This window comes from Balaenoptera physalus (genome assembly GCF_965194825.1).
Source record: "Balaenoptera physalus genome assembly, chromosome: 2".
Lineage (NCBI taxonomy): Eukaryota > Metazoa > Chordata > Mammalia > Artiodactyla > Balaenopteridae > Balaenoptera > Balaenoptera physalus.
Window position 1 is genome coordinate 86,128,818 of NC_138883.1, and position 25,447 is coordinate 86,154,264.

General features: G+C 41.0%; 1 protein-coding gene and 2 pseudogenes across 3 annotated transcripts in view; all 3 read left to right on the top strand.

The window, feature by feature from the left end:
- Nucleotides 1-25,447, top strand: part of STARD9 (StAR related lipid transfer domain containing 9) — a 133,309-nt gene that overhangs the window by 16,454 nt on the left and 91,408 nt on the right. The gene's annotated exons all lie outside the window — the stretch shown is intronic.
- On the top strand, nt 17,513-20,059 carry LOC309655594 (importin subunit alpha-1 pseudogene; annotated as a pseudogene). The gene has a single exon. The product of its transcript is annotated as an importin subunit alpha-1 pseudogene (transcript).
- On the top strand, nt 18,889-20,366 carry LOC309655622 (importin subunit alpha-1 pseudogene; annotated as a pseudogene). The gene is made up of 2 exons: nt 18,889-18,892; nt 19,794-20,366. The product of its transcript is annotated as an importin subunit alpha-1 pseudogene (transcript).

The window sequence follows — 25,447 nt, forward strand, 5'->3', positions numbered from 1 at the left end:
TCATCTTTTTCTTTTTTTCTTTTTTTTAAAGATTTATTTATTTATTTATTTTTGGCTGCTTCAGGTTAGTTGCGGCATGCAGGATCTTCGTTGAGGCATGCGGGATCTTTCCTTGCAGCGCGTGGGCTTCTCTCTAGTTGTGGCGTGCGGGTTTTCTCTCTCTAGTTGTGGTGTGTGGGTTCCAGAGCGCGTGGGCTCTGTAGTTTGCGGCACACAGACTCTCTAGCTGAGGCGCACGAACTCAGCAGTTATGGCGCGTGGGCTTAGTTGCCCCGTGGCATGTGGGATCTTAGTTCCCTGACAAGGGATTGAACCCCCATCCCCTGCATTGGAAGGCGGATTCTTTACCACTGGACCACCAGGGAAGTCCCTTTTTCTTAATTATTTTTAAGAACAGTTAGAATATTAAATTGATCCATGTCATAGATGTTGCATGTTTCCCCTGTTTACTTTTGTTTTGATTGTGTAATTTTTTCCTGTGCACCTGTGTGTGTGCGTTTAAATGTAGTCAAATTATTGACCTTTCTCTGCGGCTTCCTAGTATACTAAGCTTAGAAAGGCCTGTCATTCTGAGATTATAAAAGTATTTGCCTTTTTTTTTTTCTGGTATACTAATGGATTTATCTTATTAATAGTTAAATATTTGATCCATTTGAATATTTTTGTTGTAGGAAATGCGGTGGGGCTTCAGCTTTACTTTTTTTCCCAGATAGCTAGCCAGTTGCCTCATTGCCATTTACTGAACACCCATCCTTTCTCCACTGATATGTAAAAGCCATTTTTATCATTTGCTTAATTCCTGTATATACTGGGGTCTCTTTTATTATTTTTTTAAATTAAAAAATTTAAAAAAAATTTTTTTGGCCACGCTGTGCAGCACATGGGATCTTAGTTCCCCGACCAGGGATCGAACCCACGCCCCCTGCATTGGAGGCACGGAGTCTTAACCACTGGACTGCCAGGGAAGTCCCACCTGGGGTCTCTTTTAAAATTGTTTTGTTTCATTGATCGATTCGTACTTTTGTGCCAGAACTATACTGTTTCACAAGTTTTCAAATATTCATAAAAGCATGTACCATACTGTTTTACTACTTTTTAGTATTGGACAGGGCTGGTCCTTTCTCATTTCCTTTTCAGGCTATCCTGATTATTTTGGTTTTTGCTCTTCCCCAAATGCCATGTACTTCCCTGCTTTTGCTCATGCTGACTCCTCTTTCTAAAATATGTTAAAATATCTCACCTCCCCAGTTCCTGCCATTTAAAATGCTGCTTGTTCTTTAAGACCCAGTTAAAATGGTACTTCCTCCTTGAAGTTGTCACAATCCCTTAGATTCTCATAATATCTTGTTACTCTCTTGTGACACTCTGTGTATTAATTTAAATTAACGCTCTTTGGGTACATGACTTACCAATTTTATTAGACTGAGTGATCCTTGAAGGCAGACTAGGCCTCATCCATCTTTGAATACCCTACATTTCCTAGCATAGTGACATTTCTCTCATTCATTCAGTAAGCATTTGAGAAGCAACTACCATCTGCAACACAGTGGGGTTGAGTGCTGTGAGGAATATGGAGTGATATAAGATGTGATTCCTGCCCTCAGAAAGCTTACAGTCTTATCGGGAATAATAATAATAATAATAGTAAATATAATAACAGTATACTTATATTATTATAAATGTATAATTTTATATTTATAAATAATCCTTAAGATAATAAAAATAATCAACAGTACCAAGCATTCAAGTGTTAAATGAGTAGTACATTCATAAATACATTAAGTATTTCAGGAATCCAGAGGAGTAACACACTACCCATAGATGCCTTTGAATGAGTTCAAGGGAGGTCATTGAAGTCAGAAGGAAAGGCCATAATAAGCAAAGATTGTAGGGCAAGAATGTACAAGATGTGCTTGAGTGGATCAAGTGCTGCCAGTCCGGGGTGAAGCTAAGAGGATGTAGTCATAGTGTCCATCTCTCCAAGTGTCCCAGGAGGCCAGACTCCCACATTCCATCTCTGCGCTGCTCCAGACTCCTAGGGGATATGGAGGCTAATCCCAGGTTCTTTGGGACAGTGGCAAAGTGGCCTCAGGAGCATCCTGGACGCTTAGCTGAATCCAGCAGATACAGGCCATGTTATACAGGCCATGAAGATACTTAACCTGAGGGCAGGAGGCGGCGTATCCTGGGTTACAGAAACAGCATTCACTCACCATTCATCTGTTGTATGTCGGTATATGCTAGGTGCTGCGTAAACAAACTGTGAGAGAGTGTGTGTGTGTGTGTGTGTGTGTGTGTGTGTGTGTGTGTGTGTGTGTGTGTATGTGTATGTGTATGACAGGGACAGAGATTTGCTTAGTTGCTTTACCTCACTTGATATATCGCGTTTTATGCTGATCAGATTTTGAGCAAATCTATGTCTCATTCAAGATTTTTTTTCTAGAGGTTCTAATAGGCTATAGTGCCCATTCCGTCCTTTTGTCCATCCCCATTGTTGCTTGGACACCACTGCCTTTCTTTGTTTCCAGACCCTTGGTTTGGGGCCATGGTATCTCCATTGTTGCTGCTCTCTCAAGAGTCTGCCCCTGGGACGTCATGCAGATCTGTTTTGTTCCAGAATGGTAGAAGTGTTCTGATTTATTGTAGAAAAATGCCTCCCAGGAACACATTACTGGTTTTTCCTTCTGGATGTGCCTGCTGAGCTTTACTAAGAACTGTGCATGTCCAGATGCTTCCATACAATGAAGGGAAGAGGACATGCTTCCTATTCTTTGGGAACACAGATGTAGAGAGCCTTGCTCCTCAAAGTGTGGACCTTGGTATTGCCTAGAGCTTGTTAGAAATGTGTACTTTCAGGCCCTAAGCCAAATGCATTGAATCAAAATCTGCATTTTAAAGAGATCACCAGGTGATATGTATGCATGTGAAAGTAATTAAAGTTAGAGACGCAGATTCAGATCAAAGAGTTCTGGGTTGGAGCTTAAGATGCTGCTGGACTGAGGACTACACTTTTAGTAACAAGATTCTGGAGTACGTGATATATTGTACCTTAAATTATACAACTTTGAATAGATGACTGCTCTTCCCAAGGCCCAGATAACTGTGCTTTTGCTTTGGCTGTAAAATGTGGATTATTCCCTGGTCGACATTTCTCTTACTTGTCTGTCTGGCTGACGTAAGAAGGAAGACATGTTAGACACTGACATATCCACTTACACAAGTGCCATCTCAGGCAAATCTTGATGGCTTTTGGTTTAGTGGAACAACTTTATATTATGTGATTTAAATAGCCTCAGTTTTCTTATCTTTCAAGAGGGAGTGATGATCCCCACCTACCAACACATAAGAATACTGTTAGACTAAAATGAAGTATTAGGCTTGAGAGGACTTTGAAAAAAATTAGAAAGATTAAATAAATATCAGTTGGTATTATTACTACATTATATTCTCTGATGTTTCTATACCAAGAAAGAAGTCTCTTTACAGAGTTCTATATACTGCCAGTGAAAGTATCTTTTGTTCTTAATTCTTTAATAATAAAATTTTTTTCTAAAAATACTATAATTTATTAATTAAAAAAATAGGTAATATATGCACATGGCAGATAAAACAGTACAAAAGGATGTACAGTGAAAATTAAATCTCTTTTCTATCTCCTGGTACCTCTTTCCCCTATGCTGAGGCAACCATTGTTATTGATTTCTTGTGTATATTCCTATATATTCTGTGTACATCTAAGCATGTAGTTGTATATTTATTCTTTTTTTTAAAATTTGTTTAGATTTATTACATAGACACACCTATGTTTTTCTAAATTTTATTTTTATTTATTTATTTATTTTTGGCTGTGTTGGGTCTTCGTTTCTGTGCGAGGGCTTTCTCTAGTTGCGGCAAGCGGGGGTCACTCTTCATCACGGTGCTCGGGCCCTTCACTGTCGCGGCCTCTCGTTGCGGGGCACAGGCTCCAGACGCGCAGGCTCAGTAGTTGTGGCTCACGGGCCCAGTTGCTCCGCGGCATGTGGGATCTTCCCAGACGAGGGCTCGAACCCGTGTCCCCTGCATTGGCAGGCAGATTCTCAACCACTGCGCCACCAGGGAAGCCCTGTATATTTATTCTTTTTTAAAAAAATGGTAGCAGACACATATTATTCTGCATCTTGCTTTGTTCAGTTAATGCATCTTGGAGACATTTTCATATCTGTATATATGATTACCTCACTTTTTTGATGGCCACATAGTAACATTTTGTGTGAGTGTACCATAATTTATTTGCTACTGTGAACTTTTAAACTATTTATGTCTTTATATTTACAGTGAATTTCTTGTAGGCAGCATATATGTGATTGAGTCTTGCTTTGTTTGCCTAATCAGACCATCTCTGCCTTTAATTGGGGCTATTTAGACCATTTACATTGTGTAATTACTAATATAATTATGACAGTCATTTTTCTTTTTTTTCTATTTGACCTATTTCTTATTTGTTCCCTTTTTTGTATTTTTCTGCCTTTTTTGGATTGAGTATTTTTGTGTTTCCATTTTATTTTTGTTGGTTTATTAATTATAAGTCTTTGTTTTGTTAGTGGTTGCTTTAGGGTTTATAGTATACATTTTTAACTTATCACAGTCTATGTTTAAGTGATAATATACTACTTCCCACATAAAATAAGGTACACTAAAATACTTCTGTTTCTTCTCTCTCAGTCTTTATACTATCAAGTCATACATTTTATATCTACATATGTTATGAACTCCATAATACATTGTCAGTAGTTTCATTTAAATGGTAAATTATTTTTTAAAGAATTTAAATAGTAAGAAAAAAAATCATATACTTGCCCATGTAGTTACCGGTTCTAGCGCTCTTCGTTTCTTTTTGTAGATCCATATTTCCATCTGGTATCATTTTCCTTCTATTAGTATATTCTTTAACTTTATTTCAGCTATCATATTTTGGACACTGAAAAGATAAGACTGTGTTTGATTTATATCTGACAGACCATATAGCATTAATTCTGGTGTCAGCAGATGGATCCACATTGGTTTGTGACTTGCTCTGTGGACTCAGTAGAGCAGATTTTAATTTAGCATTTGTCTTCTAAACCAAAGACAGTTAGATCCTTTGACAGGCACAGTGATAATATGCTGTGGCTTCTAGAACATGTACGGGAGACTTTTCCTTATATTCTAAAGACAAAATCAGAAATTGATAATTTACTATGAAACATTTGGGAGCATTTCAAGTTGTAGTTCTTAGCTGTCCAATATCTTTGTTGCTGCTTGCTGTTCTTTCTGAACTGAACTTTTTGGGAACAGGAGTTTGGCTTCAAATTATTTTTTCCAGGATCTGAAGTTAGGGGTGGTTGTTACTGTATATTGGCTCTTGCTAGTCTGTGGTTTACATACATTTACATAATCTCAGCTTCCAGCAAAAATAGCCTTTTTGGAATCCTGAGCAGGTGTGGGAATGAAGGGAAACAATCTGTTTATATCTCTGTTTTGTTTACTTTTACCTGCTTGGCTCCCTTTTCTCTCACCTCTCCCTTAAATCAACATTAAATTTGATGTATCTTTTATTTGTGAAAGCTCACTAAGGTCATGTAATATGTGATTATTTTACCTTATTCATTCAACATACTTCTACTGAAAAATATGCCAAGAATTGTGCTAAGCACTGGAAATAACCAATAAGAAATGGACATTGTAGTTACCCATGAAAAACTCTTAGTTCTTGAGGGAGGCAGGTACACAGAGTTAATTACTTCACAGTGTGGTAAATACTACAGTACTGATAAATATTTTAATTAAGCATTGAAAATACTTGAAGAGGGAGGTAGGCCTTTGTTGTCGGGGGTAGGGAGGGGAGGTTGTCAAAAAGTCTAGTCCACAGCGTGATTGCTCTTTTCAGGATTGAATAGGATTTAAACCTGTAGTTCTCTTCCAAAGGCGGGAAGGGCATTCTTCTTAAGACTTGGAAGTGGTGCTTCACATACATGGATTTAACTACACAGCTTGGTGTGTTTCCAAAAAGACTTCTCAAAGCATCACATGAATTATTCACTAATCTTAACTTGAAGCTCCTTCCTGGTTTCAGTCTAGATACTGTTTAGTCTTATAAAATAAGTGTGTGAATCATTTGTTTGAGGCTGGCTACTTAGCATATTAACTTGGTTTATGACCATGATGAGGGAGCTGGGTTTGGTGAAAACCTCTCTTCTCTCTGCAGGAAAGGCAGAGTGCATGGTTTCTCATTTTTTCAAGAGTGAGGTAGAGGAGTGTGAGCTATTTATAGACTCACTTCCCCCCACAGACTGAACACAATAGGAGCCTGAAATCAAATGGTGACCAGATGTGCCCAGGCATCCCCCAGTTTGTACTTAGAAGTTGGAAAAGGCAGAGCCCCTAGCACGTTGGTCTCAGGGCAGAAACGGTTGGACTCACTCATAAGATTATCATCTGTATACAAACAGCCCCTTGCATCTGGTCCCCAGGAGCGGAGGAGGTAAACAGAAGCGTGTGCGCACTCATTTTTCTTGCTTCTCTTCCTTGAAGTGGGGGATTATTCCTTTGTTAGTCATTTCATTGCTCAATTCTTGTCTCTGTAGTTAGGCAGTTAGACAAAGTACAGCTGCTTTCTGGGGATATGTGCTGAATTGATGTAGGAGGAGGAGCTAATGCAGCTCCCATGTAGTTGGTGGAGACAGTGGCTCTGCTCAGATGAGAAGAGATCTGACAGGAATGGAAACCCTTAATTACTTTCTTTTCTTTGCTCTTCCTCCCCTAGTAAACTAACCCCATCTTGTTTGTGGTGGTGTTATGGTTTAAAGCACAGACATGTAGTGGTTTCTGGCTGGTATTGCTTTTCCTTTTCTCCCACATTAGAGATTTTGAGAAAGTAGAAGCGACTTCCCCCTTTAGTAAGCATCTGGCCACATTTCTTTGGAGTTTAGAGATTTGATTTCAGGGTTTGGAAAAGTTGTGCTTAATTTCGGAGAATATTCTCATGAACAACTCGCTTAAGTGGGAAGTGAGAGAAGAAAATACCACTTTCTGAGAACCTGCTCTGTTCCAGGTGCTGAACTGAGTACCTGACTCATCTCATTCACTCTTTAACAGCAGCCCCCAAAGTGGGTTATTATCATCTGTATGGTACAGATGTGAAAACCAAGGCTCAAATAGGTTAGGTAACTTTCCCAGGGCCATACTACTAAGAGGTGGAGCCCAGATTGAAACCCAGATCTGCTGCTTCCAAAGCCTTTGCTCTTTCCACTACATGTGCTGCCGGCTGTGTACGCTAACTCCTCCTGACTGTGCGCTTGCCTCTGATATTTGAAGTATGACATGAATTAGCTGACAATTAGAAAAATTTCAACTGATAAACTGTGCATTTACCATAGGAAAGGACCCAGGAGCCATGATGAGGATCATGTGTTTTCAAGCCTCCCTGTTGATGCCTCTCTCTGAGATATGGAGGACACCACCTATTTTAAATTTTGTATCTGAAGCAAGTGCTTGTCTACAGGTGCAGTCAGCGTGTGTTCTTCTGAATCGCCCGGATAGCTCTAATTGACCCAATCACTTTCTGAGATACAAGAAATAGCTCCCGCGTTACAGCAAATGGATGCTTCATTTCACCTGTTCTGACCCAGGGGCCAGGTTTTGAAGTGGACTTTTTTTTTTTTTTTTTTAATTTATTTTTATGGCTGTGTTGGGTCTTCGTTTCTGTGCAAGGGCTTTCTCTAGTTGTGGCAAGCGGGGGCCACTCTTCATCGCGGTGCGCGGGCCTCTCACTATCGCGGCCTCTCTTGTTGCGGAGCACAGGCTCCAGACGCGCAGGCTCAGTAGTTGTGGCTCACGGGCCTAGTTGCTCCGCGGCATGTGGGATCCTCCCAGACCAAGGGTCGAACCCGTGTCCCCTGCATTGGCAGGCAGATTTTCAACCACTGTGCCACCAGGGAAGCCCTGAAGTGGACTTTAAAAGTGGCTAAATGGGGACTTCCCTGGTGTTAACCACCCTGGTCCAGTGGTTAACAATCCGCGCTTCCACTGCATGGGGGGCAGGTTTGATCCCTGGTTGGAGAACTAAGATCCCACATTCCGTGCGGTGCGGCCAAAAAAATAACAGTAAAAGTGGTGAAATGTACCCAGAAGTGCCCATGAAGGAGCCTGGGGTCTGTGCACTAACCCTGCCAGTCAGTGTGCTTCTTTCCTTCCCGGCGCAACTCAGTATTGCTGGTGCCTCTTTTTCTGAGTAAGTTCTTTCTCATCTGTGAAGTACTCTGGGGTGTCCAGTTTCATATTGGGGAGGGAAAGAGTGAATGCAGGACCTCCAGTTTGAATCCAGAAGAATCTTAATACATGTTTTTGAATGAGATGAAATCCTACATTGTTTTTCTAGTTTTATCCTAAATTCCACCAGCTTTAATTTCCAAATATTTATTTTTCCACAAAGATGAACCTCATTTGCTCAGTATCTTCCACATAGAAGCATTTATGCACCAGAGAGAATGAATCTCTTAGGCGTTCATCAGCTCTGTTAGGGTTTTTAGAGGCTTATTAACTACGCTTCATTGAAAATCAGTCCCAGGTTCCTAACTGTCCAGGTTTGTGTCAGTGCACCTCTTGGTTGTCACCAGCAAGTAATTTTTGAGCTGAGTGCTTCTCACTGTCGGGTCTCTCTTCGATCATCTAATTTTTTTGTCTTTTGCATGCACTTTAGTAAGTGGCTGTGACAGCTCCAAGAAGCACCTTTGTTCCAGGGCTGTTGGCTAAGGCTGGAGTCATGCTTTGTTTATTTGGTTGAGGTGACTTGAGATGAGGGGCTGAGGCACAAGAAGCACCACAAGACGGGTGCGGTTAGAGGTCTTGTGGTTCTAACAGGCAGCTCTGTCTTCTGCAAGCTACGAAGTCTTCAGGGAAGACTGGAGGAGGGAACTGTGGCTTGAGGGAGGAAGGCCACTGCCAGTGGGATGCATGAGGCAGATGCAATTCAGATCAACGCAAAACTAATCTCTCTAACTAGACCTTGGATTGCTGAGAATGGTATAGGCTTAAGCTGGGCTGGCTGAGCTCGACTATGAAATTAGAACTGTCTTGGGGGCTCAGCTTGTTTGCTTCTCCAGCATTAAGTTTGGTCTCTAGAGACCCATTCAGACGAAACAATATTAAAAACAGGAAATTTGCTCCTAGCAGCATGGTTGCAGGAAAACTTTTTCCACTTAGGCAGGAATGAGAGTTAAAAACAGGAACTCCATCCTCCGGGCCTGTTTTCTTCTTATATAGAAGTAGTATTAGCAACTGCAACAACTTGAAGCAGCTTCGCCCTACTTGACTTCCCTTCAGAGTGCTGCCTGAGGGCATCCATTACAAAAGGTGGTAAAGAGCCCTCTTGAACACATTCAAAAATGTGGAAATAGGGCTGTGTGGAGGATGCTGACCTGGTGATGTATATCTTGGCTGAAGATCACATGTGTGGAATTAATGCAGGCAGCGCTTAGGGAAGACCTGGAGAACAGCTATCATTAATTTTATTCAGCACACATTTATGGTGTGTATTCTGGATTGGGTCCACGGGTTATGTATTCATTTATTCAGTCAGTGTTAACTGAGCGTGTACCGTGTGCATCGTGTGTGGGGCCCTCAGGTGTGTGATGTGTGTGTCCCCTTCAGTACTGCAGGGGCCTGCTCGGGTTTGCTCGTGACGGTCAGCCCAGGGCATCCCTGAATCTGGGGGTTCAACTCCCGGGACTGCTGCTCTTTTGCATAATTTGCTGCTGAGGTTGGTGGGGGTGGACAGGGGACATTTTGGAAGAAGGGAGTGAGGACAAAGAGGAAGCTAATGGCTAGAGAGGAAATACTCTTCTTTTCTTCCTCCCCCGCTGTGATGGCACTTTGCCTAAACAGCCCAGCATTGAGGGAGGCTTCTGAAGCCCTCAGCGAACGTGAGCCAAGCCCTCGCTGTCACCCCACCCTTTGTGCACAACCCTCTCCTCTGGCTCAGTCGATGTGTCATGAACAAGCTTCTGCAGCAGAACAGCCTGTGTGGTGAAAAGATTCCTTAGCAGATGCGTGTCATTATTTTTGGCTGGTAAGGAGACAGAACTACTCTTTTTAAAACTTTTAAATTGAAATATACACACAGAAAAATTACATGTTCACACATTATAAGTGAACAGCTCAAATTTTCTACCCACTTGAACTTTTACAAGCTGAGCATACCCACATAACCAGCATCCAGATCGAGAAATAGCGCATTAGCAGCACCTCAGAAGTCCCACTTGTGCTCTGTTAAAATACACTGTAAAGCTCTTTCCTGGGGCTTTTTTCCAGTGAATGCTCTGAGTTGCTGAGAGGCAAAGTAATGTCCCTGCCTAGCTAATCACTGAATTTAAGAAAGGGCAGGCAGGCCAAACACAGCCCTGCCAGCCTTTCTCCTCAGCCTTCCCTTCTTTTTTCTGACTTGCAGCTGTCAGGATCCAATTAACCTCCTCGTGCATTCAGCCTGGGGCTGGTTTCTAGCTATAGAGATGCCTTTTGGTTTGTGCTTTTTTTTTTTTTTTTCTGGCTGTGCTGCGTGGCATCCAGGATCCTAGTTCCCTGACCAGGGATCAAACCCGTGCCCCCTGCATTGGAAGTGCAAGGTCTTAACCACTGGACCGCCAGGGAAGTCCCCATTTTAGTTTGTTCAGTGCATTTCTTTAGCAAAAAAATGATGTCATGGAGAGCATCTTCAAGATAGAGCAGATTAGTGAGGTTTTAGTATGTGTGCTGTTTATCACCCCTTCTCAGTTTTGGTACTCTTCAGGTTGAGCATATGCCATATTTAATGGTTGTGTGTAGGACTGTATTACAGCCCAGCATTATGAGGTATTATCCACATGTAGGCAGAGCAACTGGCAAGCTTCCTGGGAGCCATGCCTGTGCTTGGGGTAACTCCATGCCTGATCATATGGCCCACATAGTAATGGAAGGTGTATACATAAAGGGGAGCCAATAAGAAGAAAGATCATAGAGTTAGAATTTTGTAAACTGGTCAGAGTTTTAAAAAATCATCCATTATGCAATGTTGTTTTTGGTTTAGACTGTGGACTGTAGTATCACACTGCTTGGGTTTGAACCCCACCTCTGACATTTGCTAGCTGTATGACTCTGGGCAGCTTTCTGGACCTCTCTCTGATTTGGTTGCCTCACTTGTAAAATGAAGATGATAATATCTACTTCATGGGTTGTTGTGAGGAATAAATTATTAATGCAGGTAAAGTGCTTTGAATATTACCTGGTACATTTCAATAGTGAATAAATTGTTGTTCTTGTCAATCTAGTGTCATGACAGATGTTAAAGGAACAGCTATCTGAACCTCTTTTTTTTTTTTTTAAATTAAATGCAAGCCAGTAGGGAACTGAGATGGAATATAGAAATTTTCTTCTACAGAGATTTTCTTCACAGCCAACTTTGCTTGCACATGTTTATTTCATAACATGAAGACATACATCCACAGCATGGGAAAGAAAATCTCACAATAAGTTTTTTAAAGCTTAGTCTTTGTATCCTATAAATTCTCTCTATGGTAAGGTAGGACCACTGTAAGTTTCATTCTGCAGAGGTGGCTGAAGTTTTCCTTCTCAAAGTGAGGTCTCCAGATCAGCAGCATTGATATTACCTGGGAACTTGTTAGAAATGCAAATTATTGGGCTGTACTTCAGACCTACTGAATCAAAAATTCTAGGGGTGGAGCCCATCAAACTTTTTAAACAGCCCTCCAGGTGATTATGATGCATGCTAAAATATGAGAACCACCACTGTACAAATTTTCTTCTATTTGTAGACAGTGGGGAGCATAGTCATAATTACAGGTTGGGGGAAGGATTAGAAGTTGGGAAACACCTATCTTAAATGAGCTAACTTCTTCCTAGTGTAATATTCTCTAGTTTACAAAGTGCTTTCACATGTATTGTCACCGTCCCATGTATTTGTCACAAAATTGTTGTGTTAGGTACCATTATTTCTATATTTTAGAAGGGTTGATAAAGACTGCTGTTACCTAATAAGTTGTAGGGCGGGAACTTTGTCATTTGGAGTCTCCTGAGTCCAAATCCTGGTCTCGTTCTGTAGCACTGTATAGCCTTTATGTCCTCAAGCTGTGAGTGGGCTGTTTTCAGTCTGGCTTCCTCAGTAACAGACCCTGAGATAAGGAGTTGTGTGAAAGTCATTTATTAGGACGTATCGCTGGAAAAGAAGTGGTAGGTAGGGTGGGGAACTGAGACCAGCAAGGGAAGGAGGAGGCCAAGCAACTCCACAGAGGTGCTCTGAAGACAGAGTATAGAGTTTTCCTAATCAAGAATGTCCTGAGTTTCCCTGTACCCATCAGTCATTGGTAAAAACTGCCTTCTAAAGAACATCTGGCTGTTATTCCTATCCTTCCCCTAGGTTCTTCATATCAATTTTTTTTTTTAAGATTCCATATCTATGTGTTAGCATATGGTATTTGTTTTCCTCTTTTTGACTTCACTCTGTATGACAGACTCTAGGTCCATCCACCTCACTACAAATAACTCAGTTTCGTTTCTTTTTATGGCTGAGTAATATTCCGTTGTATATATGTGCCGCATCTTCTTTATCCATTCATCTGTCGTTGGACACTTAGGTTGCTTCCACGTCCTGGCTATTGTAAATAGAGCTGCAGTGAACATTGTGGTACATGACTCTTTTTGAATTATGGTTTTCTCCGGGTATATGTTCAGTAGTGGGATTGCTGGGTCATATGGTAGTTCTATTTTTAGTTTTTTAAGGAACCTCCATACTGTTCTCCATAGTGGCTGTATCAATTTACATTCCCACCAACAGTGCAAGAGGGTTCCCTTTTCTCCACACCCTCTGCAGCATTTATTGTTTGTAGATTTTTTGATGATGGCCATTCTGACTGGTGTGAGGTGATCCCTCATTGTAGTTTTGATTTGCATTTCTCTAATGATTAGTGATGTTGAGCATTCTTTCATGTGTTTGTTGGCAATCTGTGTATCTTCTTTGGAGAAATGTCTATTTAGGTCTTCTGTCCATTTTTGGATTGGGTTGTTTGCTTTTTTGATCTTGAGCTGCATGAGCTGCTTGTAAATTTTGGAGATTAATCCTTTGTCAGTTGCTTCATTTGCAAACATTTTCTCCCACTCTGAGGGTTGTCTTTTTGTCTTGTTTATGGTTTTCTTTGCTGTGCAAAAGCTTTAAGTTTCATTAGGTCCCATTTGTTTATTTTTGTTTTTATTTCCATTTCTCTAGGAGATGGGTCAAAAAGGATCTTGCTGTAATTTATGTCATAGAGTGTTCTGCCTATGTTTTCCTCTAAGAGTTTTATAGTGTCTGGCCTTACATTTAGGTCTTTAATCCATTTTGAGTTTATTTTTGTGTATGGTGTTAGGGAGTGTTCGAATTTCATTCTTTTACATGTAGCTGTCCAGTTTTCCCAGCACCACTAGAGGACACGGGGAGTGGGAAGGATAAGCTGGATGAAGTGAGAGAGTGGCATGGACATATATACACTACGAAATGTAAAATAGATAGCTAGTGGGAAGCAGCCACATAGCACAGGGAGATCAGCTTGGTGCTTTGTGACCACCTAGAGGGGTGGGATAGGGAAGGTGGGAGGGAGATGCAAGAGGGAGGAGATATGGGGATATATGTATATGTATAGCTGATTCACTTTGTTATAAAACAGAAACTAACACACCATTGTAAAGCAATTATACTCCAATAAAGATGTTAAAAATAAAGAAAGAAAGAATTTCTAGCTCTTAAAATGCGTTTCAGTAACCTGAGGGCAATCGTCCAAGAAAAACAGACAAAGAGACACAGATACTGACTTTTGGAAGTTAAAGCACACCCACTGGCTGGTGCACATGAAAATAGTAAAGGAATCCAAGTGTATATAGGTGTAGAACATTAACAGCACCTGCTATACCATCAAAGCTGGTCCAGAAGACTGCAGTAGGGAGCGAAGGAATTCTGAAATACATGCTAGTCTTGGAGAGGGCTGTGGAAAAACCACTCTGTGTATCCTGTCCTCAAAACTTCCTGGGAGAGCCCTGCCCCCAGCACAGCTTCTGGTTATGTCCTGTGGTCAGTAAACACTCAGTCTGCTCTATTTTCTGCATCTACCAGTATGGGCATTAAGAATTGATACTCATAATGATGACCTCAAGTCCTGCCATTGCCAAATCCTTAGACACTAAGGAAGGGTATACTGAACACTTTGAAATTTTAATGTAAATGAAGTTGACAGTGGTTTCTGGCTAACCAGTATATCAGAAATGTGTTTTTAATAAGAAAATCTCATTTTGTGATCATCTAGGTAAAAGTGACTTAACCATTGCTGTGTGTAGTCACTCATGCTGCTTACTCAGTATTCCTGGCTTTTCATCTTCTGTTGCATGATAGAATTTCAGTTCCTGGTCCCATTGTGTGAGGGGAGGGGGGCCATATTATGAGCTCTGTCCAGTATATTTTAAGGAGAAATGATGTCTGAGCCTTCAGTTGCTGGAGTATGACCTTCCAAAGCCCTCTTTTCTTCTGGCACCAAGATCAGTAATGTTGGAGACAGGTAGTTCTGTCAGAGAAGCTACAACCATCAAGACTCCCTACTGACCCACAGGTAGCATGAGCCAGAAATAAACTTTTGTTGTTTTAAGCTACTATGCTTTAGAGGTTTGCTACAATAGCCTAAGCTAACCTAAGCTTGTCCTGACTGATGACTCTTCAGTGTTGATCTTCTCGAGTGACTTTAACTTTGGTACAATATCAGTTATTGTAAGAAAATGGGTCGGGACTTACCTGGTGGCGCAGTGGTTAAGAATCCACCTGCCAGTGCAGGGGACACGGGTTTGATTCCTGGTCTGGGAAGCTCCCACATGCCGCGGAGCAACTAAGCCCGTGCGCCACAACTACTGAGCCTGCACTCTAGAGCCCACGAGCCACAGCTACTGAGCTCGCCTGGTGCAACTACTGAAGCCCGCGTGCCTAGAGCCCGTGCTCCGCAACAAGAGAAGCCACTGCAATAAGAAGCCCGTGCACCATAACGACACCACAACGAAGAGCAGCCCCCGCTCACCACAGCTAGAGAAAGCCTGCATGCAGCAACAAATACCCAACACAGCCAATAAATAAATAAATAAGAAAATGGGTCTAGGTGATCTGTCCATATACTTTCACTTTATTTTCAATGATAAATAATTTTAATGTATTTCAAAGGATTAGAAAGCCTTTCATGTATGTAGGACTCTCTTTAGCTTTGCTTTGTTTCCTTTTCCTCTTGGAACCTTCAAACCCACTTATATTTTTGAAGAAGTTGGCTCTAAAAAGGACTTTTGCCTTACAACTGTGGGCCAAATCTGGCCACCACCTGACTGAGTGAAGTTTTATTGGAACATAGCCATGCCCATTTGTTTATGTAGTGTTTATGGATGCTTTTGTACAAAAAGGCAGAGTTGAGTAGTTGTGACAGAGACTCTGTGGCCCATAAAGCCTAATATATTTGCTGTATGGCTCATAATAGAAAAAAATTTGCTAACTCTGTCTCACAGATCCTTAATTATTAGGAATGGAAAGATTCCGGGATGATTTGCCTGAATTGCTGCAGATATCCTAGCTCTTGGAAGTTCTGTCTGATGGAGTGAAGGCCTTCTCCTGGGTCTGCAATGTCCCTTTATTTTATATACTACCCTGAAGGCAGTGAAACAGCTTATCCCTCTTGGATTCTGCCTATGAATAAGCAAAGACTCCCTCACGCCTGATAATCAAGCCATTTTTCCATATTGCCACCCTCGTTGTCTTTGTCCAGACCAGCTGCTGGGCAAACTGCTAACAAGTGCACTTGTCATGTGACTGCTGCTCAGTGATTCTGCTTTGTGCTTGTTGCTGTTGACAGTCGAACCTGCCATTTTGATAGGGTTTTTTCAAGCTGCATGGGAGAGAGGTGATCAGGTTGTCTCACACGATGCGTCATGAATGTGAGGCTATGTGAGGAAATAAGGAAACTGGAAGCTGTCCACAGTCACACAGCCAGGCCACATGACAGTGGAACGTTATTCATTACTGCTCAGAATTCAGCAGTAACTGTAGGAGGCCAACAGCAGCTCTCTGTCTCGCATTCAGAGCTCCCCAAGAGTTGATCCTGTCCGTTAATCTTTATCCAATTTGGCATACCCTTATTAGCATTCTTATTTGGGGTCATCTAATGGTTGACAGTCTCTCTTTTGCCCATACTTGCTTTGCTTGGGGCCCAGTCAGATGGGGCCTAGAAAACAGGGTTAAATGACATAAAACGTGGCAGAGTATGATCAAGGAATCACTTGTGGTTGTCTTCTTAGAAGTGGCTGTGGGAATGGCAAGTCTTTAGATTCTATTCCAATAAATCCATCTTTCATCTTTTCTCATAGGATCCTGTATAAGGAATCTGTCTTTTTGCAAGGAAGAGGGAAGCATTAGAGCTAGAAACCCATCTATCTGTCCTGTGAATTCCTTGCTAATGTCCAGAGAGTATGAAAGCCGCATATGGGACCTACCAGATGGCACATGCCACTTGGACAGTTGTCCATGGGAACATTCCTTAGCAAAAAAGCATTGTTAGAAATAGCAAAATCTTGTATAAACAAAGATAGGTGTTTTGGTGATCTCAAAGCTCAGTTTTTCTGATTCCTTCAGTAATCAGAGTCTTAAACTAAGAATATGAATTTATGTTTCTCTGTGTGGTATGTGTATCTATTACCTCTGTATGAGTATTTGCTGCTATGTGCAATTTTCTTTTTCTTTTTTTTTTTGAGGTTTATTTTTTTAAAAATTAATTTACTTTTGGCTGCGTTGGGTCTTTGTTGCTGTGTGCGGGCTTTCTCTAGTTGCGGTGAGTGGGGACTACTCTTCGTTGCGGTGTGCGGGCTTCTCATTGCTGTGGCTTCTCTTGTTGCGGAGCACGGGCTCTAGGCGCACGGGCTTCAGTAGCTGTAGCTCACGGGCTCTAGAGCGCAGGCTCAGTAGTTGTGGCACACGGGCTTAGTTGCTGCGTGGCATGTGGGATCTTCCCAGACCAGAGGTTGAACCCGTGTCCCCTGCATTGGCAGGCAGATTCTTAACCACTGCGCCACCAGGGAAGTCTCTCTTTTTCTTTACTTTTTTTCTTTTCAGAAAAAGAAGCCCTAGACAGGGATTTCTATTTTTATCTTTTTTTTTTTTTTTTTAATTTAATAAATTTATTTATTTATTTTTGCTGTGTTGGGGCTTCGTTTCTGTGCGAGGGCTTTCTCCAGTTGCGGAGAGCGGGGGCCACTCTTCATCGCGGTGCGCGGGCCTCTCACTATCGCGGCCTCTCCTGTTGCGGCGCACAAGCTCCAGACGCGCAGGCTCAGTAGCTGTGGTTCACGGGCTTAGTTGCTCCGTGGCATGTGGGATCTTCCCAGACCAGGGCTCGAACCCGTGTCCCCTGCATTGGCAGGCAGATTCTCAACCACTGTGCCACCAGGGAAGCCCCTATTTTTATCTTTTGATAAAGGTGATAAGAGTTGCATTCAGTAGAGAGGGCATATTTTAGGGTCTGACACCAGAGGGACCCTAGACTTTCCTCTTTGACACCCCATCTCCTTTCTAGATGAAAGGTGGTGAAGTATAGTGATTAAAAATATGGTTTATTTTCCAGTTTCACAGACTACTGGCTGTGATCCTGGGCTAGTCCCTTTATCTCTCTGTGCTTCACTTATCTCATCTGTAAAATGGGGATAATGATACCTACCTCAGAGTTGTTGTGAGGACTAAATGAGTAAGTAATATAAAACACTTAGAACAGTGCTTCGCAGATAATAAATGCTACATAAGTGTTATTATTATTATTATCATTATCTTCTCTGATACCTGATCACCATCTTATCCAGCACACAATAATTTCTCCAACCCCTTTTCTATTCACAACAAAGTATCCTTCTGTCCTTCCTGGTAGCATGTGCATTTTAATAGGGGCACTGTGAAGTTACAGCAAACTCAGATGAATTACTCTAATGGAGAGAATTTCTAGTATTCTACAGGGTGGTGGGGAAAATCATTTGGGGCACATCGTGGCAAGAGGTTGAAGAATCAGGGGAAATCACATGCTTAGAGAATATCTAGAAAGAAGAGACTTGAATATGTCTCAGCTTCCTTCCATTTCTAGCCCCAGGTTTTCTTAAGTCAAGAAGCTATAGGGTCTGCACAGCCTCTTGTGGAAACCTGAGCTGGCTCTGTAGCTTTCTCCCTGTGTCTCATAACCATGTCCAGCAACAGGAATGCTAACTCACCAGCTGCCTGCCTTAACAGATTCAAGGGCACGATAGTACAGAAATGAGGCTGCACTGAATACTGGTTAATGTGGAGCTGAGGAAAGCTAATAAGCTAAGAAGGATGACCAGGTGCTGAAAAGGAGAAATGTAAGGTTGCTTCCTGAGGCTGCTGCTTCTCCACTGCAAGAAAACCGAAACGACCAGGGCACTGTAAATTGGTCTGTTGACGATACTGTCAAAGGCATCAATAGCAACAATTTGGAAAGCCAGCTCCAAGTGACTCAAGCTGCTGGGAAACTGCCTTCTAGGAAAAACAGCCCCCCGTTGACAACATAATCTGGGCTGGTTTGATTCCAAAATTTGTGTCCTCCTTGGGCAGAACTGACTTTAGTCCCATTCAGTTTGAATCTGCTTGGGTGCTCACTAACATTGCCTCTAGGACGTCAGAACAGACTGGGGCTGGGACTTCCCTGGTGGTCCAGTGGGTAAGACTCCACACTCCCAGTGCAGGGGGCCCAGGTTCGATCCCTGGTTGGGGAACTAGATCCTGCATGCATGTCGCAACTAAAGATCCCGCATGCCGCATCTAAGACCTGGCGCAGCATGCGTGCATAAATCAGTCAATCAGAACAGACTGGGATATAGAAGATGTGGCACATATATACAATGGAATATTAGCTATAAAAAGAAACGAAATTGAGTTATTTGTAGTGAGGTGGATGGACCTAGAGTCTGTCATACAGAATGAAGTAAGTCAGAAAGAGGAAAAACAAATACCGTATGCTAACACATATATATAGAATCTAAAAAAAAATGGTACTGAAGAACCTAGGAGCAGGACAGGAATAAAGACGCAGATGTAGAGAATGGACTTGAGGACACAGGGAGGGGGAAGGGTAAACTGGGACTAAGTGAGAGGGTGACATTGACATATATACACTACCAAATGTAAAATAGATAGCTAGTGGGAAGCAGCCGCATAGCACACGGAGATCAGCTCAGTGCTTTGTGACCACCTAGAAGGGTGGGATAGGGAGGGTGGGAGGGAGACGCAAGAGGGAGGAGATACGGGGATATATGTATATGTATAACTGATTCACTTTGTTACACAGCAGAAACTAACACAACATTGTAAAGCAATTATACTCCAATAAAGATGTTAAAAAAAACAGAAAAAAAGAAAAACAGACTGGGGCTGTGCTGTCCCAGCATTCATTTCTCTGCTGGCATCTCCCCATGCTTACATCAGTGAACAAGCTGTATGGGCTCTCGGAAACATTGCAAGTGATGGTTCAGGTTTTTTTGACTTGGCTATCAAGTGTGGTACAGTTGATCCACTGTTGGCTTTTCTTGCAGTTCCTAATGTGTCATCTTTAGCATGTGGTTACTTGTAGTACCTTACCTGGACACTTTCAAACCTTTGTTGCAACAAGAATCCTGCATCCCTGTTAGATGCTGTTGAGCAAATTCTTCCTACTTTAGTTCGTCTCCTGTATCATGATGTCCAGAAGTATTAGCAGATACATGGACAATATCAAATATCATAGCTGGCCACCATCACCAGATGCAGTGAGTTGTGAATCATGGATTAGTCCCATTCCTCGTTGGTGTTCTAAGGCAGACTTTAAGACGCAAAAGGAAGCTTTATGGGCTGTGACCAACTAGAAAAGTTGTGGAACAGTTGAACAGATTGTGGAACAGATTGTGTAACAGATTGTTCACTGTGGCATAATAGAATTGTTGATGAATCTCTGAACTGTGAAGGATACCAAAATTACCATGGTTATTCTGGATGCCATTTCAGGTATCTTTCAGGCTGCTGAGAAACTAGGTGAAACAGAGAAACTTAGTATAATTGAAGAATGTAGAGGTCTGGACAAAATTGAAGCTCTATAAAACCATGACATGAGTCTGTGTACGTAGTTTCATTAAGTTTGATTAAGAAATACTTCCCTATGGAAGAACAAGAATTTCAAAATGTTGTGCCAGAAACTGCCTCTGAAGGCTGTACATCCCAAGTTCCAGATGGCATTCTGAGACCACTTTTATTTTTATTTATTTACTTATTTATTTATTTTTAATTTTTAAAATTTATTTATTTATTTTAACATCTTTATTGGAGTATAATTGCTTTACAATGGTGTGTTAGTTTCTGCTTTATAACAAAGTGAATCAGTAATACATATACATATGTTCCCATATCTCTTCCCTCTTGCATCTCCCTCCCTCCCACCCTCCCTATCCCACCCCTCTAGGTGATCACAAAGCACCGAGCTAATCTCCCTGTGCTATGCGGCTGCTTCCCACTAGCTATCTATTTTATGTGTGTGAGACCACTTTTAGATTGTACAACTAAAGCATAAGTTTATTATACCAAAATAATGTGTACTATGTGTACTATGTTTGGTATAAGTTTGTCTTACTGTTTCTCTAAGAGCTCTTTAAATGTGGTTTGCTATGGTAAAACCACTTTTTACAAGGAAACTATACTTGAAGAGTTCCAAACTGTGCATATTGTATGAAGCTTCTCCTCTCAATGGGTTTCTTAATTTCTGTGTGGAACTTCATATCTTGCAGTGTCCTATAAAAAGATTATTTCACCCTTTGCTTCAAAAAAAAAAAACAAAAAAAAAAACCAGCAGCAGCAGCTGTGGGTCAGCAGGCAGTCAGGGCCTAGAGGGTTCAGGGGAGGCCTCAGGCTTTGCTGCAGTTCTGATAGAGGAAGTTAGACTTTATACTTTGGAGTGTCTAGAGGTAAGGGTCATATTCTATAAAAATAACCAGTAATAAGGATATATGGTCAAGGGTATTTATTGAACCATTTTGAGTAGGGATAAAATAGTGGAAACAAGTGATTGCCCATTTATAGGGGAACGACTGACTCAATTTTGGTACATATACACCGTGGAATATATTGCAGATGTCTTAGAAGAATTCAAAACCCATAAATATGTGAGTGTGTGTGTGTGCATTTATGGTTATGACTGTGGGAAGAACAAGAAATGATGCCAGTTGTTAACATCTTACCCACAGGTGGGGGTTAATGTATGAGGGAGGAAAAGAGGAAGGGAAAAGAGGGGTGGCAAATAAAAAGGAAATAAAACAAAGCATTCCCCACGCAGCATGCATGATAGCCCAATTATTTTAATTATTTATTTATTTATTTGGCTGCACCGGGTCTTAGTTGCAGCATGCAGCACCTCTCGTTGCACGGTGCGTGGGCTTCTCTCTAGTTGTGGTGCGTGGGTTCCAGAGAGCGCGGACTCAGTACTTGGCGGCGCGTGGGCTTAGTTGCCCTGTGGCATGTGGGATCTTAGCTCCCCAACCAGGGATCGAACCCACCTCCCCTGCATTGGAAGGTGGATTCTTAACCACTGGACTGCCAAGGAAGTCCCCCAATTATTTTAAATTGTGTTCGTGTAACTGTGGATTTGTGTATGCATGAAAAAAGGAAGAGTTGTATCTATGGGAAATAACCTGTATGTTCATGCTATGTTATGTGATAAAAAGCAAGTTGCAGGTTGATGTGCATTATATGTGTCTATTTCAATGAAAATAAAGAAAAACGAAGAACTGTATATCCTTATATATGTGGAGAAAGGTATGGAAGGACATACCTGTTGGTTATAGCCTTCTTTCCGTCAGTACCTGAAGGGGATCTGTTGGATACTTAAATGAGTAGGATTAGGGGTTGAGGTAGGGATGGAAGGTTAGTTTTTTCTTCATGCATTGTATTTTTTCACTTGGTGCAAAAAGTGGGTGTTCTTTGTAGTTTGAAAAACAGCAAAGAAAGAAAAAAATGTAATCTTGTCTGTCTCTAATAAGGCTTCATATTCTGGTCATTTAATAATAGCAATGTGGGTGAAATTTGGGGGTGAGATTATAATTCTCTTCATGTGCAAATGAAAAGGTTAATGGAGCAAAAAGACTCCAAAAGTGATTAACAAATGGCAGAAGGATCAGATTTTATTGTTTTTGACCAAAGACTGTAACAAAATTTTACTGAGACTGCTATTTAGAAATACTCAAAGGAGACTTGGTAAAGTTTCTCCCAGTGTGAAGCAAAACAACAGGAAGTAAGGAAACCTTGAAGAACAATTTTAAATTGTAGGGTAATAGCTTAGTGTTCAAAAGATAAGATTTGCCTTTCCTGATAACTCTGGTGAACAGTTATTTTGCTAGTGGCTGAATATCACAGTGGTTAAAAGCAAGAGCTTTGTTTAGAGGTACTTACTACCCATGGGACGTCAATTTTCTCGTGTGAACATTAGAGAACTTTGATAATATTAACTACCCTCATAGATGTATTGTGAGGATTAAATGGATTAATAACATTTAAGGTGCTGAGAGCCTAACACAAAATAATTGCTTAGTAAATGTTACTAGCTATACGAATCTAAAACTCTGGTTTTAAAAGCACTTTTAAAAAAACTTGTAGACTTTTTAATGATGGCCATTCTGACTGGTGAGAGGTGGTACTTCATTGTAGTTTTGATTTGCATTTCTCTAATAATTAGTGATGTTTAGCATCTTTTCATGTGCCTATTGGCCATCTGTATTTCTTCTTTGGAGAAATGTCTCTAAGTTTCCTGCCCACTTTTGGACTGGGTTGTTTGTTTTTTTGTTGTTGAGTTGTATGAACTGTTTGTTGAATAAAGTACTTCTGTTGAAGTATTCATTGTGCAAAGTAGTCCTAACAATCATCCTTAAACAATAGGAGTAGTGCAAAGCACAGTATTTTGCTTTAGTAGGCACTTTACAAATATTGGTTGAGTAAATAATTTCATATGGTTTTGTTAGAGTCTCTGTTTAGATTAATATCATTTCACATATTTATATTTTTCAAAAATTTAAAAGGAAAAGTACATATATAGGGTGATAATTTGGGTACATCTTAGTTAATGGATTCAAGAATAAAAGAGATTCCTATGTACTTAAATATAGACAGCTTTCAGTAGGGAAATATGAGGGTACTAATTTGTATTTTAGAAAATTATTATGAAGGAGAGGATTCTGGGAAGAAAGCAGGAATCTGTCTTCCCACCTAGATAACAATTGCACTGGCATAATCCATCTTAAGTAACTGTTTTGGAACTCTGGAGTCTATTGAAGACTTGCCACTTCCAGAGGAAGACTTGGAGGACAAATTGAAGTTAATTTCAGCTCTTAACATAGTAGCAGCCACCCATTCCCTATTCCCAGCCAAGTGGCAGGCAGCTGTGCACTGGTCCTTGCACGAGCATCTTGCACGTAGCTTGCAGAAGTCAGGGTGGGCAAAAAGGACCCTGTTTTCCAAATATCAGGAATCTGCTCTGATTGCTAACTGCTGCTTCTGATCACAGAGGTGCAGACAAAGAGGTAGGCAGCCATTGTTGTTGCACCTTTCTCCAAGTCCCTCCCCATCCTGCTGAAGTGACTTCCAGGGGATTTAAAGGGCCAGCACCCCTTCTCCCCCCCCACCCCCCCCACTTCATTTTTCTCTTTTTCTCCTTTTGGGAGCCAGATATTTATGACCAGGGCATTCAAAAACAACAAAACACACAGGGAAAATTAAAAAGTGACCAGACATGCCCAGGGAAAGGCTCAGAAAAGACCTGAGAATACTTTAGCTTTACACCTCTGTCTGATCCTCAGCACAGAGACAGCCTACAACAATCAAAAACACAAAAACAGTAAATGAAAAGAATAACAAGAGACAGTATATGCTGGAGAAAGGAAAGAATCTCATTTGCAGAGTTACTACATTATTAGATTCAAATGTCCAGTTTTCAACAAAAAAATCACAATGCAAAGAAACATGAAAGTATGGCCCATGTAAAGGAAAAAATAAATCAACAGAAACCACCCCTGAGAAGGACGTAAAGGCAGATATACTAGACAGAGACTTTTAACTGTCCTAAAAATGCTCAAAGAACTAAAGGAAGATATGGAGAAAGTCAGTAAAACAATGTATGAATAAAAACCATATGATCACTTCAATACATGCAGAAAAAGCTTTTAACAAAATTCAACATCCATTTACGATAAAAGCTCTCCACAAAGTGGGTATAGAGGGAACATACCTCAACATAATAAAGGCTATATATGACAAGCTCACAGCTAACCTCATACTCAGTGGTGAAAACCTGAAGCATTTCCTCTGAGATCAGCAACAAGACAAGGATGCCCACTCTTGCCACTTTTATTCAACACAGTATTGGAAGTTCTAGCCACAGCAATCAGACAAGAAAAAGAAATAAAAGGAATCTAAATTGTAAAGGAAGAAGTAAAACCATCACTGTTTGCAGATGACATGGTACTGTACATAGAAAATCCTAAAGATGCTGCCAGAAAACTACTAGAGCTCATCAATGAATTTGGTAAAGTTGCAGGACACAAAATTAAAATACAGAAATCTGTTGCATTTCTATACACTAACAACAAGCTATCAGAAAGAGAAATTAAGAAAAAAATCTCATTTACCATCACTTCAAAAAGAATGAAATAACTAGGAGAAAACCTAATGAAGAAGGTATTGGGGGGCTTCCCTGGTGGTGCAGTGGTTAAGAATCCACCTGCCAACGCTGGGGACACGGGTTCAAGCTCTGGTCCGGGAAGATATCACACGCCACGGAGCAACTAAGCCCGTATGCCACAACTACTGAGCCTGTGCTCTAGAGCCCGCGAGCCATAACTACTGAAACCCGTGTGCCTAGAGCTCATGCTCCACAGCAAGAGAAGCCACCACCATGAGAGGCCCACGCACCGCAATGAAGAGTAGCCCCCGCTCTCCGCAACTAGAGCAAAACGCACGCAACAACAAAGACCCAATGCAGCCCAAAATAAATAAAATAAAATAAATAAATTTATTTAAAAAATAAATTAAAAAAAGAAGGTATTGGGTTGGCCAAAAAGTGCCTTCGGTTTTTAAGTAAAGATAAAAGGCACATTTTTCATTTTCACCAAGAACTTTATTGAACAACATATTCACCCTTTTGTTCCACTACCTTCTGCCATTTTTCAGGCAACTTCATTATTCTGTCTTCCCAAAACTTTTTGTCTTTTTGAGAAAAGAACTAGTCCATGTGCCTTTTACAGTCTTCCAGGGAATGGAAATTGTTTCCATTAAGAGAATTTCTTAAAGACCTAAATAAATGGAAATCCAAAGGTGTCCAAATGTCTG